Genomic DNA, 18,088 nt, shown 5'->3' with positions numbered 1-18,088 from the left:
AGTCTGCTTCTCCCTCTGACCCTCCCCCTCTCATGCTCTCTCTCTCTCAAATAAATAAATAAATAAATCTTTAAAAAAAAATACATGTTTAAAAAAATAATAAATAAATAAAATAAAAAATAAAAAATGTTTTTTTAGATTTTATTTATTTGAGAGAGAAAGACAGAGATAGAGAGCACAAGTGGGGAGGAGAGGGAGAAGCAGGCTTCCCGTGGAGCAGGGAGCCCGATGCGGAACTCGATCCCAGGACTCTGGGATCATGACCTGAGCGGAAGGCAGACGCTTAACGACTGACCCACCCAGGCGTCCCCCCAAAATTTTTTTTAACAACTCAGGTTAGGTCCTGAAAGACCTCCTTCAGAGTGACTCAGGAATCCCAAGATCTAGGTGGAATTCAAACTACAACTGTTTGTTGTTTGTTTGTTTGTTTGTTTGTTTAAAAAGGCTAATGCAGGTCCTACATCTTATGTGACAGTGAAATACATATTAAAAAAAGAAAACTTCGTTCTGGGACCTTTTGGCCCCAGCAACAGGCAATTAGCTCATAGGTTTGCAAATGATTTCTCTGTAACATCACCTGGCTTCCCAGAGCAAATAATTCCTATATCCACAAATACAGCTTATACCCTACCTCACCACAAAAAATAAAAAATAGGGGCGCCTGGTTGGCTCAGCTGGTTAAACGTTGGCCTTGGGCTGAGGTCATGATCCCAGGGTCCTGGGATCCAGCCTGGTGTCAGGCTCTCTGCTCAGCAGGGTGTCTGCTTCTCCTTCTGCCCTTCCCCTGCTCATGCTTGCGCTCCCTCTGAAATAAATAAATAAAAATCTTATAAATAAATAAATAAATAATAAAGGCACTCCCAAGCAGAAGCTCCAAGGGTTTCCCCATGTGTTGGAAACACCTCTTTCCTCTTTGGGGGGGAAAAAAAACTAACTACAGTTTTTCTGGTACCATACAGACAGGAACAATTAGCCCCTAAATTATGCATTATCATATTCCCTAATTGTACCATATAGTTTATGATTTTATATACATTTATAATGCTGATATATGATCTTGTTCTTGTTAATAATTATATGTGTAATTTACTGAAAACATCCTATGTTTATAGATCATTACAAATTATAGAATGTTGTCATATACATTACCACAATTAATTTTATATTTGTCTCCCAGCTGCCATAGATTGTACAAACTTTGTAAACAGACTGTCTTTGTGGGCCACAGAATCATCCAGATATGCACCTGGCTCACTTCCTTACCTCCTTCAAGTCTTGACGTAAATGTCACCTTCTCGTTGGGCCTTCTCTGACCACCTCATTTAAAATTACACATACATCGGGGCGCCTGGGTGGCTCAGTCGTTAGGCGTCTGCCTTTGGCTCAGGTCATGATCCCAAGGTCTGGGATCGAGCAGGCTCCCTGCTCTGCGGGAAGCCTGCTTCTCCCTCCCCCACTTCCCCTGCTTGTGCTCACTCTCTTGCTGTCTCTCTCGCTGTCAAATAAATAAATAAAATCTTTAAAAAAAATAAAATTACACATACACAGGGGTGCCTGGGTGGCTCAGTCAGTTAAGCATTTGCCTTCAGGTCCTGGGATCCAGCCCCATGTCAGGCTCCCTGCTCAGCAGGGAGTCTGCTTCTTCCTCTGCCCCTCCTCTGCTTATGCTCTCTCTCTCTCAAATAAATAAGATCTTTTAAAATAAATAAAATAAATAAAATAAAATTACACACACACAGAAAGACAGAAATAATTAAAATTACACACACATACACCCATGCTTCTAATCCCCCTTTCCTGCCTTGTTTTTATCCAAAGCACTAATTACCATCTAACAGAGTATATTTTGTACTTCATATTTTACTCATTTTATTTGTAAACCCCACCCCAATCAGATGGTAAATTCTACAGGAATAGGGACTTTGTCTGTTTTATATCCTCAGGGCCTAGAATAATGCCTAACCATAATAGATGCTCAATAAATATTGGTTTTTAAATTTGACTTACATATATTGTGAAATGGTTACCACCATAAGTTTAGTTAACATCCATCATCTCATATAGATACAAAAAAAAAAGTTTTCTTCCTCGTGATGAGAACTTAGGATCGACTCTTTTAATAACTTTCCCATATACCATAGCACAGTGTTAACTATAGTCATCATGTTGCATATTAGATCCTTAGTACTGATTTATAACTGAAAGTTTATACCTTTTGACCATCTTCATCCACTTCCCCTCCCCCATCAATAAATATTGTTGAATTCGTGAATGAGCATATCTAGGTGCTGGGTATGAAAAAAGAGAATGAATTGCTTAGCCTTCAGAAGCTTCCTGGAACCTACCCATGAGTTAGATGAGGGTAGGGATCACGCCCATTTTCTTATTCTCTTGTCTCTCCAGGTTTTTGTTGGTTTTTTTTTCATGGTATCTGACTCAGTAGGTATTTCTTGAAGGGCAACCAGAAACTTTTCCCTTTTTTATCTGTCTCTTGACTTACGGCTCCCATTGGCAGAGAGGAAGTAACCCTTGTTGCAGGGTACTAGTGTTACTCTTGCATCTAGTTACCAAGGAGGGCCACAGCCCACCAGCCCAAAGTGGCGGGTGGGTGGAGACCAGCAGGCATGACAATTACATGAAAAGCACAAATAGGCTCCTATAACTTCAAAGGGCTTCAGGGCACAGACAAAATACTAAACAGTCCAAATACAAAAAGCCTGAGATGCAAACAAGTATGAAAAGCTCCCTATTTCACTTAAAGATTTTTTTTTTTTTTTAAGATTTTAGTTATTTATTTGACAGAGAGAGCACAAGCAGGGGGAGTGGCAGGCTCCCTACAGAGCAGGGGGAGCCAATGTGGGACTTGATCCCAGGACCCCAGGATCATGACCTGAGCCAAAGGCAGACGCTTAACCAACTGAGCCATCAGGTGCCCCTTAAAGATTTTATTTTTAAGTGATCTCTACACCCATCATGGGGCTCAAACTTACAACCCAGAGATCAAGAGTCACAGATGCTACCAACTGAGCCAGCCAGGTGCCCCTATTTCATTTGTCACCTTCCAAATTGATTGTTGCCTTCCGAATTGATTAAGATTTGTTTAAAAATAAATAAACAACAAAACAAAAAACAAATAAATAAGTATGTAAATAAGTAAAAATAAATAAATAATTTTTAAAAAGGGATGCCTGGCTGACTCAGTCAGTAGAGCATGCGATTCTTTATCTTGGGATCGTGAGTTCAAGCCCCATGTTGGGCATGTAGCTTACATTTAAAAAATAATGAATACATACATAATAACAATAACAACAAAAATAATATTAAAGATTAGTTTTTAAAAATAGCTAATGTTATCAAAGGTGCAAAAAACAGGCCCTCTCCAAGTGCTGGTGAGAGTAAAGTTCAGATAGTCTGTCTAAATTTGAAATTTTACATACCTTTCTAGGAATTTTTCTTTCTTTCTTTTTTTAAGATTTTATTTATTTGAGAGAGAGAGAGCACAAGCAGGGAGAGTGGCAGAGGGAGAAGTAGACTCCCCGCTGAGCAAGCAGCCTAATGTAGGGCTTGATCCCAGGACCCCAGGATCATGACCTGAGCCGAAGGCAAACACTTAACCAACTGAGCCACCCAGGTGCTCCTCTAGGAATTTTTCTTAAGGAAATAATCATGGATAAGTGCAGAGATGTACCAGTGGTGTGTATGGATCAAAACACTGTTGAAATAGCATAAGGAGACTGATAAAATATGGTATATCCATAGCCTAGAATATTATATATAAGTTCAAACAATGATAGAGGAAAATACAATTGTGGAGAAAATGTTCATGACACATGCTTAGTGAATAAAGCAGGTAGCAAAATATAGCAAAATATAGTTACAATATGATTCCACCTTTGTTACAGAGTGTGTTTGTGGAGAGTGACAAAACCCAGAAAGAATGTTTATTAAAATATTAACAGTGCTCTGGGCACTTGGTTGGCTCAGTCAGTTAAGCGTCTGTCTTCAGCTCAGGTCATGATCCCAGAGTCCTGGGATCAAGCCCCACATCGGGCTCCCTGTTCAGTGGGGAATCTGCTTCTCCCTCTTCCCCTGCACCCCACCTTGTGTTCTCTCTCCCACTCTGCTCTCTCTCTGTCAAATAAGTAAAAAAAAATCTTTAAAGAGGGGGCACCTGGCTGGCTCAATCAGTAGAGCATGTGACTCTTGATCTTGGGTTTGTTAGTTCAAGACTCCCAGTGGGGGTAGAGATTGATTTAAAATATGTATATATATATATTTTTAAGATTTTATTTATTTATTTGACAGAGAGAGCGAGAGAGCACAAGCAGGGGGGACAGTAGAGGGAGAGGGAGAAGCAGGCTCCCCGCCAAACAGGGAGTCCGATGCAGGGCTCGATCCCAGGACTCTGGGATCATGACCTGAGCCAAAGGCAGGTGCTTAACCATCTGAGCCACTCTTATTTTAAAAAATAAAATCTTAAGGGGCACCTGGGTGACTCAATTAAGTAAGTAACTCATGATTTGGGCTCGGGTCATGATCTCAGGGTTGGGAGATCAAGCCCTGCTTTGGGCTCTGAGTTGGGCACTGAGCCTGCTTTAGATTCTCTCTTGGGGTGCCTGGGTGGCTCAGTTAGTTAAACGTCTGCCTTCGGCTCAGGTCATGATCCCAGGGTCCTAGGATCGAGCCCCACGTTGAGTTGGGCTTCCTGCTCAACGGGGAGCCTGCTTCTCCCTCTGTCTGCGGCTCTGCCTACTTGTGCTCTCTCACTCTCTGTCAAATAAATAAATAAATAAATAAATAATATCTTTAAAAAAAAAATCCTCTCTTCCTCTCCCTCTTTCCCCCTCCCTCTCTAAAAAAATTAAAAATAAATAAATAAATCTTAAAAAAATTAACAGTGCTCTGAATCCTCACCACCACTTGGGATTGTCCTTTTAATTTTAGTCATTCTGGTAGGATATAGTGATATTTTACTGTGGTTTTTTTTAATTTAATTTTATTTTATTTATTTATTTATTTTAAGATTTTATTTATTTATTTGAGACAGAGAGAATGAGACACAGAGAGCATGAGAGGGAGGAGGGTCAGAGGGAGAAGCAGACTCCCTGCCGAGCAGGGAGCCTGATGCGGGACTTGATCCCGGGACTCCAGGACCATGACCTGAGCCGAAGGCAGTCGCTTAACCAACTGAGCCACCCAGGCGCCCTATTTTATTTTATTTAAGTAACCTCTACACCCAACATGGGGCTTGAACCTACAACCCCAAGATCAAGAGTCACACACTCTACTAACTAAGCCAGCCAGGCACCCTTTATTGTGGTTAAAATTTTTACTTCCTTAATGATTTTGAGAGACTTTACATATATGTTTATTGACTATTTGGATATGCTCTTTTGTGAATCATCTACTCAAGACTTTCTTTCTCCCTCTCTCTCTCTCTCTCGACTCTTTCGGTTTAGTAGGATATATATATCTATATATCTATATATATATATATAGATATACCTTTTTTTTTTTTTTTAAGTAGACTCATGCCTGGTGTGGAGCCCAATGGAGGGCAAACTCACAACCCTGAGATCAAGACCCATGAAATCAAGACCTGAGCTGAGATCACTTAACTAACTGAGACACCCAGGTGCCCCAGTTCTTTATATATTTGAATACAAGTTCCTGTTGGATATGGATAGTGCTTATGTCTTCTCCCAGTGTGGCTTGCTTTACCATCTTAATGGTTTCTTTTGATGAACAAATATTTTTAATTTTAATAAGGCCCTATTTTTTGTTTTTTTCAAGACCCTGTTTTTTGGTCCTTATTTTATGGTTGTTGATTTCTGTGCTCTGTTTGAGACATCTTTGTTTACCCAGGTCATGAAAATTTTCTCCTTTATTGTTTTAATCTTTCACACTTAGATCTAAGATCCACCTGCTGTTTTTGTGTATGGTGTGAGATAAGGTTCAAGTTTCTTTTCTTTTGTCTTTCGTGTGGATATCCAGTTGATCCATCACCATTTGGAAAGACCATCTTTTCCTACTGAGATTTGCAGTGAAGCTTCATTCTTTTTTTCTTTCTCTTTCTTTTCTTTTCTTTTTCTTTCTTTCAAGTAGGCTCCACACCCAAGGCTTGAACTCATGACCCTGAGATTAAGAGTCACATGCTCCACCAACTGAGCAAGTCAGGTGCCCTGAAGTTTTCTTTTTTTGAACTCTCATATATTGTTAGTAGGAATAAAAACTAGTACAACCACTTTGGAAGACTGTTTGAGTGTACCTACTAAACCCAAACAACTAAATGGACTTATACCCTATGATGCAGTAATTCCATTTCCAGCAGAAATGAGTACTTTTATTTTTTTACCAAAAGAATTGTTTGTAGCACTTTTATTAATAACCTCCCAAAAAATAATAACCCAAACTGGAAATGATAGACAAATAAATTGTAGAATATATTTATAATGGACTATTTATATAGCAATGACAAGGAAGAAACTGCTACTGCACATAACAACATGGATGAATCTCAGAGACATACTATTAAGCAAAACAAGTCAGAAAGAGCATATATTGTACAAGTCTATTTAACTGAAGTTTGAGAAGAGGCAAAAATAATAAGAAATGTCAGAATAGAGGTAATCTTTGCCAGGAAGAGGGAATTGACTGAGGGGAGTATGAGGGAACTTTCCGGAATATTGGAATGTGTTATATCTTAGTCTGAGTGGTGGTCTCATGGATGTATAAATATGTGAAATTTATCACACCATGCCCCTGGAATTTGTGTGTTTTCTATGGCCAGGATGAATAACAACAAACAACCCATTAGACAAATGGACAAGGAAATGAATATATGATTCACAGAAAGAATACAAATGGCTAATAAACAAGAAATATTCAATCTTAACAAATAATTTAAGATATTAAAATTAAAACAATGTGGATTTTTTGGACTGTCAAATGGGAGATAAATTAAATAATTAAATTTAAAAAGTCGATGGAGTTGTGAGCAACAGGCACTCTTAGCGCATGCGCACACAGCCATATTGGAGGGAAATATAACAATAGTCATTAAAATTAAAAACATTCACGTCTATTTATATAACATTCTAGAAAATGCTAATTAATCTATAGCAGATCAGTGGTTGCTGAGGAACAGGGTGAGGGAGTAAAGAGGTATGGGAAGAAGGGGTTACAAAGGAATACGAGAACACTTATTCGGGGGTAATATGTTCCATTATCTTCATTATAGTAATGGTTTCACAAGTACGTACATATATCAAAATGTATTAAAGTGTATACTTTATTTAAAAAAAAAGATTTGGGGCGCCTGGGTGGCTCAGTCGGTTAAGTGTCTGCCTTCAGGTTAGGCCATGATCCTGGGGTCCTGGGATCGAGCAGGGGCTCCCTGCTCAGGGGGGAGCCTGCTACTCCCTCTCCCTCTGCCCCTCCCCCTGCCCATACTCACGGGCTCTCACTCTCAAACAGATAAATAAAATTTTTTTAAAATAATAAATAAAAATAAATTAATTAACTTTTTAAAAAGATTTCATATTTTAAGTAATCTCTACACCCAGCATGGGTGTGGAACTCACAACCCTGAGATCAAGAGTCACACACTCCACCCAATGAGTCAGCCAGGCAATCCTAAAGTGTATACTTTAAATATGTGTAGCTTAGGGTATGTCAGTTATACTCAAGAAAACTATAAAAAGGGGCGCCTGGGTGGCTCAGTTGGTTAAGCGACTGCCTTCAGCTCAGGTCATGATCCTGGAGTCCCGGGATCGAGTCCCGCATCGGGCTCCCTGCTCGGCAGGGAGTCTGCTTCTCCCTCTGACCCTCCCCCCTCTTATGCTCACTCTATCTCATTCTCTCTCTCAAATAAATAAATAAAATCTTTAAAAAAAAAAAAAGAAAACTATAAAAAATCTCCTGCAACCCTCTTAAAAAGATGCACATATCCTCTAATATAGCCATTGCATTTCTAGAAACGTTTCCTTCAGAAACGTAAGTGGGTGAAGCATATACAGGGCATTTTCCACCACATTCTTTGATTCAGCCAACTAGTATTTATTGAATGCCAACTATGTCAGACACTGGGCTAGACAAATGGGGTTATAGGCATGAATAAAATAGACAAGGTCTCTGCCCTCATGAAACCAACTATATTTATTATTGGTTAAAAAAAAAAAAAGGAGCTACCCAGTTGGGTTCCCCATCCATCAGTAGGGAAATGGTTATGGAAACGGTACCAATAGTTGCTGTGGAGTGTCTTTTGAAACCAGAGCAACGAGAGCCGTGGGCAGGAGTAGCAGGCACCTGGGGACAGCCAGTGTGGCCTCTACGATGACCTGCATGGTTAACATAGTGTATACACTGCAGCCTCTCTCCATGTTCAGCGGTGCTGCCCGCCCCCCCCAAATGTGAACCACTTCTTGGAGCCTATTATCTGTTAAGTCCAAAGAAGTCAATGTTTCCAGACTTCTTCATTCAGGACATTCAAAGAATGATGGTACAAAAATCATCAAACTGAGGGGTGTCTGACTTCAGCTCTGGTCATGACCTTGGGGTCCTGGGATAGAGCCCCTGGTCCAGCTCAGCAGGGAGTCTGCTTGTCTCTCTGCCCCTTTCCCTGCCCCTGCTCGCACGCTCTCTCTCTCTCTTTCTCACAAATAAATAAAATCTTTAAAAAAAATCATCAAACTGAAGAAAAGAATGGGCAGGTGGAAGCTGCAGCCATCACCATCAGGAGGAAGGTCAGAAAGAGCCATGAAACATTGAGTAAGCAGAATCAGAGGGGGAGCTCAGGGATAAGAACCACCTCCTCGAGGCTGTCCGGGAGCAGTTGTCCCAGAAGTTGATTGAAACTCAGGAAGAACTGAAGGACCCGACCCAATAAGTGGGGCTGCTGGAGATGTTGCCGGCCAACAGTTGGGCAAGGGCACCAACCCAGTTTTAGGCAGCGAGACCCTGGCATCACAGCAAGAATCCACACGGATCCCACGGGCTCTATGTTGTTGTTAGAAACTTTGCAAGATGAGCTGAAGCTTTTTAAAGAAACAGCCAAAAAACAGATGGAGGAGTTCTAGGCCCTGAAAGTAAAGTTGAAGATGAAAGAAGAGAGGGCCCGGTTCATAGAACAGCAGATTTTATGTAACAGTCAAGTAAATGATTTTACAACAGCCCTTGAGGAAATGGAGCAGCTATTAGAAATGTGATAAAAAGCAAGTGGCCAGATGGCTCCCTCTTGGGGAGAAAGTCTCAGAGGAAGCCACTTAGAACATCTGCTTGTTGGCCATGATCTAGGATTCACCATCCTCAGAAGGAAAACAGTTTCTGCAGTAGGATTCAGGATAGTGTATGCTGGTACGGAGGTTCCACCTGTAAGCAAGTGTTCCCAACCTTCCAATGGGTCAGCTTTCCTGAATCTCATGCATATGTAATGGAGAGGCCTGGAAGGGCCCCAAAGGAGAGAGGCCAGGAAGCTCGGATCAATGTCCTAGGCAACAAAGCAGCGTGCTTGTAAGAATCAGGAGACAAAACCAGCCACAGCGAGAGGATCCAGAAGGTCCCATTCAGATATGCGGGAAGAAAACTTTAATTGTACAATGGGGCACTGGCCCTCTACGAGAGATGTCACTGAGGAGCCAGGCACTCTCCTTCTAACTTGGGACACATTCTGTCCCATCTTGGTTGGGCTCTGTACCTCGCTGTAAATTTATGAACTTGAAGCAGCTTAATAAGTGAAGTGAAGGTACAGACAGCAATAATACCTACCTGAAACTATGTACCTTGGAGCTTTTCATTTAAATCACTCCTGTATATATACATATATATATATTTGTAAAATGCTGTTTTTAAAGTAAATATTTTGTAACTATGTAGGTTATAACTTTGAGAAATGAAAAAATGATAGTACAATATTACACATTGGTCTATCAAAAGCTATTAGAAACCTATATGGGGGGCACCTGGGTGGTTCAGATGGTTAAGCGTCTGCCTTCAGCTCAGGTCAGGATCCCAGAGTCCTGGGATCGAGTCCCACATCAGGCTCCCTGCTCCTTGGGAGCCTGCTTCTCCCTCTGCCTCTCTCTCTCTCTCTCTGTCTCTCATGAATAAATAAATAAAATCTTAAAAAAAAAAAAAAGAAACCTATATGGGGCACCTGGCTGGTTCAGTCAGTGGAGCATGTGACTCTTGATCTCGGGGTTGTGAGTTCAAACCCCCCATTGGGTGGAGAGATTACATAAAAATAAAATCCTTAAAAAAAAAGAAAAAAAAAATATAAGTTGAAATGGAAATATGTTAAAAATACATGATTTAGTACTAAAAAGCAAGTTACAAAATTCCCATTTTTGTTTTAAAGAAATACATATATATATTCAAATCTTCCGTGTTGTTAACAACTAAGAGAAGGGAGGTAGTTTCTTGTGGGAGGTTAATATGGGGGAATGTGGGCCTGGGAAGGAATAGTGAGAGACAAAAAGTCCCGATGGCATTTGAGTCCCTGGATTGTTGCTATTTGCTTACTTGCCCTTTCTGAGGTTTGTTATACGAGTCAGTAGATCATCCATGTTGCCCAAGCTAGTTAAGAGTTGAGCATCAAGGGGTGCTTGGCTGGCTCAGTCAGAGGAGCAGGCAACTCTTGATCTCAGGGTCGTGAGTTCAAGCCCCTTGTTGGGTATAGAGATTACTTAAATAAACTTAAAAAAAAAAAAGAGTTGGGTATCACCCAACCCAAGTGTCCATTAGTGAATTAATGGATAAGCAACATATTATACACACACACACGTATGTATATATGTACACACACATACACACAGTGGAATATTATTCAGCCTTAAAAAGGAAGCAAATTCTGATACCCGGTACAACATGGATGAACTCTTAGGACATTATCCTAAGTGAAATAAGCCAGTCATGGAGCACCTGGGTGGCTTAGTCGGTTAAGCGTCTGCCTTCAGCTCAGGTCATGATCCCAGGGTCCTGGGATCGAGTCCCACATCGGGCTCCCTGGTCAGCTGGGGGCTTGCTTCTCCCTCTCCCACTGTCCCTCCTCCCACTTATGTGCTCTCTCTCCCAAAGAAAGAAAGAAGGCAGTCACAAAAGGACAAATGCTACATGATTTCACTTATATGAGGTATCTAGTGTAGTTAAGATTACAATAACAAAGTAGAATGGTGGCAGCTGATAGACACATGAAAAGATGCTCATCACCACCCACCATCAGGGAAATGCAAATCAAGACCACAATGAGATAGCACCTCACCCTTGTCAAAATGGCTAAAATCAAAAACATAAGAGATAGCAAGTGTTGCCAAGAAAAAGGAACCCTCATGCACTGTTGGTGAGAATGCAAATTGGTGCCATCTCTTTGGAAAACAGCATGGAGGTTCCTCAAAAAATTAAAAATACAGTTACCATATGATCCAGTAATTCCACGAATGGGTATTTACCCAAAGAATAAGGAAATACTAGTTTGAAAAGATACACGCACCCCTATATTTATTGCCACATAATTTACAATAGCCAAGACATGGAAGCAACCTGAGTGTCCATCCATAGATGAACGGACAAAGAAGATGTGGTGGGGCGCCTGGGTGGCTCAGATGGTTAACTGTCTGCCTTCGGCTCAGGTCATGATCCCAGGGTCTTGGGATCGAGCCCTGCATTGGGCTCCCTGCTTGCGGGAAGCCTGCTTCTCCCTCTCCCACTCTCCCTGCTTGTGTTCCCTCTCTCACTGTCTCTCTCTCTGTCAAAAAATAAATAAAAACCTTTAAAAAAAAAAACAAGAAGATGTGGTATATATACATATATTGGAATATCACTCAGTAATAAAAAAGAATGAGATCTTACCATGTGCCACAGCATGGATGGACCTAGAGGGTATTATGCTAAGTGAAATAAGTCAGTCAGAGAAATACAAATACCATACAATGTCATTCAGATGTGGAATTTAAGAAACAAAATAAATGAACAAACAAAGGAAGAAACAGACAAAAACCAGACTCTTAAATATAGAGAACAAACTGGAAGTTGCCAGAGGGAAGGTGGGTGGAGAGAAGTGAGACAGATAAAGGGGATTAAGAGCACAACGATGAGGAGGGGTGCCCCGCTGGCTCAGTCAGGAGAGCATTCGACTCTTGATCTCAGGGTTTTGAGTTCGAGCCCCACATTGGGCATAGAGACTACTTAAAAATAAAACCTTAAAAAAAAATAGTACACTACGATGAGTACTGAATATTATAATTTTTTAATCATAAAAAAGAGTTAACCATTATATTGTACACCTGAAACTAATACAACACTGTATGTTAATTATAATTCAATAAAGAAAGAAAAAGAGATTTTAAAAATGTAAAAAAAAAAAAAAGAGAGAGGAGAAAAAAGTAGAGTGGTGGTTGCCAGAGGCTGCAGGGAGGGTGGTATGGGGAGCTGTTTTTTTTTTTTAATTATTTTTTTTAAAAAGATTTATTTGAGAGAGAGAGCAAGAGAGAGAGCATGAGTGGGGGGTGGGGAGGGGCAGAGGGAGAGGGAGAAGCAGACTCCCCACTGAGCAGGGAGCCTGACGTGGGGCTCCATCCCAGGACCTGAAGATCATGACCTGAGCTGAAGGTAAACATAAACGGCTGAGCCACCCAGGCACCCCTTAATTAATTTACTTTTTATGTAATCTTTACACCCAACATGGAGCTTGAACTCACAACTGTAAGATCAAGAATCAGATGCACTCTAGGGACTGAGCCAGCCAGGCACCCTACGGGGAGTTGTTTTGTAGGTACAAAGTTTCAGTTTGGGAAGATGAAAAACGTTCTGGAGACGGACCATGGTAATAGTTGGGCAACAATGTCAGTGTGCTTCATGTCAATGAATGGTATACTTAAAAATGGTTAAGATGGCATATTTTTAAAAAAGATTTTATTTATTTGTCAGAGAGAGAGCACAAGCAGGTAGAGCTGCAAGCAGAGGGAGAAGAATCGTGACCTGAGCCTAAGTCAGACCCTTAACCGACTGAGCTACCCAGGTGCCCCAAGATGGCACATTTTATAGCATGTACATTTTGATATAATTAAAAAAAAAAGATTTGGGCTTCACATTGCAACTGACTAGTACACTTACATGAAAGTTTAAATAGTTGAAACAAAATAGAAGCTTATTTCTTTTTTTAAGATTTTATTTATTTATTTGTCAGAGAGAGAGAAAGAGCACAAGCAGGGTGAGCGGCAGACAGAGCAGGCAAAGGGAGAAGCTGGCACCCTGCTGAGCAAGAAGCCCGATGCGGGACTCGATCCCAGGAATCTGCGATCATGACCTGAGCCAATGGCAGACGCCCAACCGACTGAGCCACCCAGGCATCCCAAGAAGCTTATTTCTCTCTCCCTCAACAGACTGGGGAAGATGTTCCCAGTTAGTGGGAGGATGAAGAGACATAGCTTCTGCTCGAAGTCATTATTTAGTGGCCCCCAATTTTTTTTTTTAAGATTTTATTTATTTATTTGACAGAGAGATAGACAGAAGAGCACAAGCAGAGGGAGTGGCAGAGGGAGAGGGAGAAGCAGGCTCTGCACCGAGCAGGGAGCCCGATGCGGGGCTCGATCCCAGGACCCTGAGATCATGACCTGAGCTGAAGGCAGATGTCTAACTGACTGACCCACCCAGGTACCCCAGATATTTTTTTTAAGATTTTTTATTATTTATTTATTTGAGAGAGAGAGAGTGAGCAAGCAAGAGAGCGAGCACAAGTGCGAGAAGGGGCAGAGGGAGAGGGAGAAGCAGACTCCCCGCTGAGCAGGGAGCCCAACTCAGGGCTCCATGCCAGGATCTCCAGATCACGACCTGAGCTGAATGCAGATACTTAACCGACCCAGGCACTCCTAGTGACCCAGATTAACGGGGACTCTGCTACATATAACTCATTCCTGCTGAGATGGTTCCAGCCATCTTCATCACCACTCCACCCGCCAAGAGGAGAAAAAGAGTGTGAAGGAGACTCGTGGGCGAGTTATGGACTAGGCCTGCTGGTCCTGATGCTGGCACACATCACTTCCTCTCACACTCCATTGGAGGTGACTGAGTCCTGTATCACCTCTTACTGCAAGGAACACTGAGCATATGACAGCTCAGATATTGTAAGAGAAGTGGATAAAGAATTTTGGTGGACAGTGAGTCTTTTAAAAAAAAAAATCCCTAGGGGAATATACATCTAACTGAAATATTAATTATCTCCAGAGGTAAGATTACAGGAAACTCTCACTTTTTATATATAATTTTGAAGTGCTTGCATTTTTTATAATAAACATATGTTACTATTATATAATCAGAAACTATAAAGTAAAACCAGGATAGAGGAAATGAAATAAAATGTTTGCATAAAAGTTGAAATCAAAAAACAAAAAAAATACAAAAAACACTAAACTTGTTTATTATTTTTATTTTTATTTTTTTAAGATTTTATTTATTTATTTAGGGGCACCTGGGTGGCTCAGTTGGTTAAGCGACTGCCTTCGGGTCAGGTCATGATCCTGGAGTCCTGGGATTGAGTCCCGCATCAGGCTCCCGGCTCAGTGGGGAGCCTGCTTCTCCCTCTGACCCTCTCCCCTCTCATGCTGTTTCTCTCTCTCTAATAAATAAATAAATAAAATCTTTAAAAAATATATTTTATTTATTTGAGAGAGAGAAAGACAGAGGCAGAGAATGAGCAGGGGGGAGGAGGCAGAGGGAGAGGGAGAAGCAGACTCCCCACTGAGCAGTGAGCCCGATGCAGGTCTCAATCCCAGGACCTGAGATCATGACTAGAGCCGAAAGGCAGATGCTCAACCGACTAAGCCACTCAGGCACCCCAGCTCCTTGTTTTAAACAAAAAACAAAAAAACTACTAAACTCCTTATTTAAAAAAAAAAAAAAAGCTGAAACCACTTAATCAGTAAAAACAGAAACCAACCTAAATTTCCATCACAGGAGAATGGGTAAATAAATGGGTATAGGGCTCCTGGGTGGCTGAGTCAGTTAAGCAGCTGCCTTCAGCCCAGGTCATGATCCCTGGCTCCTGGAATTGAGCACCTCATCATCAGGCTTCCTGCTCAGCTTCTCCCTCTCCCCCGCCCCTCCCTCTTGCTTGCGCTTGCTCGCACTCTCTCTTCCTCAAATAAAAAAAACTTTAGGGGCGCCTGGGTGGCTCAGTTGGTTAAGCGACTGCCTTCGGCTCAGGTCATGATCCTGGAGTCCCGGGATCGAGTCCCGCATCGGGCTCCCTGCTCGGCAGGGAGTCTGCTTCTCCCTCTGACCCTCCTCCCTCTCATTCTCTCTGTCTCAAATAAATAAATAAAATCTTAAAAAAAAAAACTTAAAAAAATAAATTATGGTATAATCATATAAGGGATTATTATTAGAGTAGTAAAAATTAATGAACAATATCTACATACAACAATGTGGTTGAACCTTTAATGAAAAAGTCATAAAAGACTTAGTTGCTGTGTTTACCATTTTATAAAGCATACATTTACATGGTAAAAACTATATTGTTTTTAATTTTTATTATGAAATATTTTAAAAAGTAGGCAAAAGGGCATAATGAATCCCCATAGAACATCACTCAGATTAAACAATGATTAATATTTTGCCATATTTGTGTAATTGCTTTTTTTCTTGGTACAGTATTTTGATGCAAATCCCTTAGATGTCATGTAGGTCTACATACTTCAGTAAGCATGTAATAAGTAAATTTATAGGCATTTCCTTACACAGCAACAATGCCATGACCACATTAACAAAATTAGCAATAATTCTTTGGTATTATCTCTGTCCATAATCAAAAGTCTCCAATTATTTCAAAAACATGACTTTTTTTAAAGTTTTATTTTTTTTAATATTTGACAGAGAGAGACACAGCAAGAGAGGGAATACAAGCAGGGGGAGTGGGAGAGGGAGAAGCAGGCTTCCCACTGAGTAGGGAGCCTGATGCAGGGCTCGATCCCAGGGCCCTGGCATCATGACCTGAGCCAAACGAAGGCAGAAGCTTAACGACTGAGCCACCCAGGCGCCCCTTAAGTTTTATTTTTATTTAAGTAATCTATACACCGAACGTGGGGCTCAAACCCATGACCCCAAGATCAAGAGTCTCATGCTGTTCTGACTGAGCCAGCCAGGCACCCCAAAAACATGACTTTAATATCGGATTCATTTCAATCAGGATCCACGCTGTTCACACACAACTTCTGGTTACCATGTCTCTAGGACTCCTGATCTGAAACAGCTGCTCTTCCAATCTTTTTTTCTTCCCCATGCTTTTGCCTTGCAGAAACTGAATCAACTGTTCCTGTAGAATATCTACGCTCTGAATTTGTCTGTTGTTGCATGTGATGACATTTAACTTATCCTTCTATCATCTATATTTGCTGTAAATGAAAGTTAGCTCCGGGGCGCCTGGGTGGCCCAGTCGGTTAAGCATCTGCCTTCGGCTCAGGTCGCGATCCCAGGGTCCTGGCGGGCTCCTTGCTCAGTGGGGAGCCTGCTTCTCCCTCTCCCTCTGCTGCTTCTCTCCCTCTCTCTCTCTTTGTCAGATAAATAAATTTTAAAAATCTTAAAAAAAAAAAAAGCTCCTTATAACAGTTACCACACTGGAATTAAAATTAAAAAAAACCCAAAAACAAAGAGCATGAGGAAAAGATTTTGGTTTCACTGCATAAACAATATAAGACCAAAGTGTGTGTGCATATGTATGATTAAACTACAAAATATAAAATAGTATGTAAATGCACATAAAAAATTAATCAATTAGAAAAACATGTTTTACATATACATGTGTGTAAAAATAAAATATATTCAGTCTCTTAAGTAGTGAAATGGAAATAAAAATAAAGAGCTGTCATTAAAAAAGAAGAAAGAAAAAGAAAGCTCTTGAGGCTTGTTTAAATTCAGGTTGGACTTTTTTTTTTTTTAGATTTTGTTTATTTATTTGCGAGAGAGAATGAGAGACAGAGAGCACGAGAGGGAGGAGGGTCAGAGGGAGAAGCAGACTCCCTGCCGAGCAGGGAGCCCGATGCGGGACTCGATCCCGGGACTCCAGGATCATGACCTGAGCCGAAGGCAGTCGCTTAACCAACTGAGCCACCCAGGCGCCCGCAGGTTGGACTTTTTTGAGGTTGAGGCTATGAGTGTCTGGAGACATACAATGGCAGGTTGTCCTGCTTTTAACAATGTAGGGATTAATCAGTGAGCGGTTCAGGTGGCTACAGCCGGATCCCTCCAGGTAAAGTTTCCTATCAGGGTTGCATCTAATGCTTTTGTCCATTGATGACCATTGACTGGATCAATTATTTGACTAGGGATGCAAAATGCTGAGTTTCTATCATTCCTTCCACATTTATTAGCTGGGACACGAAATACTGAATTTCTAATTTTATTATTCCTTCTGCATTCATTAACAGGAAGTCTGCTGTAAAGAAATTTCCCTCACCAACTGGGGATATTTGGTTGCCCTGAAACACAGTTCATACAGGAATACTGTTCACTAACATATGCCAAGTGCTGAAATATTGTCTACTCAAATATTTTTCAATTGAATTGGAATCCATATACTAGGGGCTCCTGGCTGGCTCAGTCTGTAGAGCATGCAACTCTTGATCTTGGGTTGTGAGTTTGAGCCCCACGTTGAGGGTAGAGTTTACTTAAAAAAAAAAAAAGAAATCCACATATTGGAATACTAATTCTTTAAAAAGCATAAAGTAAATATACACGTGTCTACATAGACATGGCATAATACTTATAAACATTGTTGAGTAAAACAGCAGGTTACCCAACAGTAAATATTGGATAAGTCAATTTTTATAAAATATACTTTATCAAAAATAGAATGGATTAGGGGCACTTGGCTGGCTCAGTCGGTGGAGCATACAACTCTTGATCTCAGGGTTGTGAGTTCAAGTCCCACGTAGGGTATAAAGATTACTTACAAAAATAAAATCTTAGGGGCTCCTGGGTGGTTCAGTCCACTAAGCATCTGACTCTTGATTTCGGCTCAGGTCACGATCTCAGGGTTGTGAGACTGAGCCCTGTGTCGGGCTCATGTGCTGGGCGTGGAGCCTGCTTAAGATTCTCTCTC

At 41.0% G+C, this 18,088-nt stretch overlaps 1 pseudogene; it reads left to right on the top strand.

Moving 5' to 3' along the window:
* The first annotated feature begins 8,424 nt into the window (after nt 1-8,424).
* Nucleotides 8,425-9,206, top strand: LOC110575778 (annotated as a pseudogene).
* Nucleotides 9,207-18,088: the final 8,882 nt, after the last annotated feature.

This window comes from Neomonachus schauinslandi, chromosome 11 (assembly GCF_002201575.2).
Source record: "Neomonachus schauinslandi chromosome 11, ASM220157v2, whole genome shotgun sequence".
Classification (NCBI taxonomy): Eukaryota; Metazoa; Chordata; class Mammalia; order Carnivora; family Phocidae; genus Neomonachus; species Neomonachus schauinslandi.
Note: the sequence above shows the minus strand (reverse complement) of the source record. Positions and strands in the feature narration are given on the sequence as shown.